Below are 1986 nucleotides of genomic sequence, written 5' to 3' on the forward strand. Positions count from 1 at the left end.
AAAGTTGACATATTCCAGTCTGTGATTATCCAGCAACATACATTCCTTTAATTTTAGTCTAAATAATTCCTAATTTCTTCTTTTCTCACTCAAACATTAGGTATAATTTCCTAAAAATTAGGTTAATTGACCATAAATTCCCAAAATATTTGTAAAACTAAAGTTAATAAGTTAGTGATACGTAGTGTTAAACATTGAAAAAAGTGTTGAAAAACTACTGACAAAAACGTAAGAAGAGGTTAAAAACATTCGTCAGCGTCAACAAAAGTGTTGATTTTTAATTTTGATGGGAAGACAACTTAAGGGTTAAAGCCTTTATCGGCCGATAAAGATCAGTAACCGATCAATCGGAGCACCCTTACTATTTTACAACATAACAGGTTTCAATAATGTCATATCTCAATTCTGTGCATAGCTTAGTCTTGTTTTTCTTCTTTGCAATTTCCCTTCACGTGACCCGGGTCTGAAAGCTGTTATGACTTTACAAAGTGTGTGACTGGGACTGGAAAACTCAGGTTTCCAGCTGACTGCCGGGGACGCTGTATCAGTCTTTAATATCTCCTCTCTGACCACAGCAGCGCGGGGGCTGCTATCAACCATGCCATGGGCTTCTGAGTACAAGAGACTGGTGACATATGATGCCGCTCGCCTGGCGACGGGCAACGTCATGGGCTTGGGCTAATCTGTGGGGGCGCTGCTCCACAAGTCTTTGCACAATTACTGCATCCCCCCACAGCAGGAGTGAAAACTTCAGCTCCATTTGTATCTTGTTGAGCAACAGTCCTGTCACTGTAAGCTACTGACACTCCTGACACTCATGAATGTCATCGCTTAAAAACATGAAGAGCCTCACCCGGTTTACGGACACGCTGTCTCAGTTCAAAGGCTCTGAAGAAGGGCCGGAAGTAGTTTCCATTTCCTCCCCCAGGCGGGCTTAGTCCCACTTTGAGGACCATGGATTTCTGTGGATGATAGCTCCGGCTGCACCCACCAGGCAGAACTGGACATCCATGGGGCGTTGCCAAAGCAGCAGTTTGGGTCATAATGTTGTTTAATGGTTGTGCATGAGGTTGGTGATTAATCACAGGGAAACATGGGTTGCTTTGTCTGTCAGCCACACTGTGCTGAAAGCAGTCACTGTCCTCAGAGTTAGCAATGGGGTTTGTTTTTGAAAACTTAGTGATGGGACCACATGGCACTTCATGCCTTGTTTTACTCATCCTTACAGACTCATCTTCATTTAGGAACGGGTTATGATGTCCAAGATTTGTATTTCTTTCACTCACGCTGTCTGTTTTCACTTCCACATGACCATCGTTTATTTTCACGGACGTGCGTGGAGCAGAGATGGGGACTCGAGTGTGAGATTCGGACTCGACAGTTGACTTCAAACCTAACTCGCGACTCGACCTAAAAGACTTCAGACTTGCCTCAGACTCGATCTTCGAGACTCGTCAACAACCTGTTTTCATGCAATTGTTGCTTTTTAAATGTAATGAATTTCTACTTTCTTTTATTGGCGCATATACGTTGGGGAAACTTATATGACAAGCTGCATGTCCCCTGCCCTTTGCCATAATGTGCAGCGTAAATGCGCTATGCCTTATGTGCGAGCACTCACATAAAAAAATGCATCAACGACAGCGACACCAAGTCCTCCAGAGTTGCGCCTTTTGTCATTAATTTTAATTTCAATAACTCCATAAACAGTGGCAGCAAGCGAATAGATACATGCAAGGTGTGTGCCACCAGGATAAATGATGCCAGATCAACAACGTTGAAGTGTTGTTTGAATGAAGATAAAACAGAGTGTATTAATTTTCAGTACTTCTGGTAAGCAAAATGGTCCAGCTCTGAGTTTGGGAGCTGATGACCTCATAAGGACCGGTCCATCTGAGCTTTCATTTTCTCAGAGAGCAGGATACCCACGGCTGGGTTTATACCTATCACCATTTCTAGCCACTGGGCGACCATAGGCAGGCTGGG

The 1986-nt window shown here is 43.6% G+C and overlaps 1 protein-coding gene across 2 annotated transcripts in view; it reads left to right on the forward strand.

Annotated features, from left to right (window-relative positions):
- The window catches only part of LOC116686544 (dapper homolog 3), a 49817-nt gene that overhangs the window by 44910 nt on the left and 2921 nt on the right, over nt 1–1986 (forward strand). The gene's annotated exons all lie outside the window — the stretch shown is intronic.

The sequence above is a fragment of the Etheostoma spectabile genome, unplaced genomic scaffold (assembly GCF_008692095.1).
Source record: "Etheostoma spectabile isolate EspeVRDwgs_2016 unplaced genomic scaffold, UIUC_Espe_1.0 scaffold393, whole genome shotgun sequence".
Classification (NCBI taxonomy): domain Eukaryota; kingdom Metazoa; phylum Chordata; class Actinopteri; order Perciformes; family Percidae; genus Etheostoma; species Etheostoma spectabile.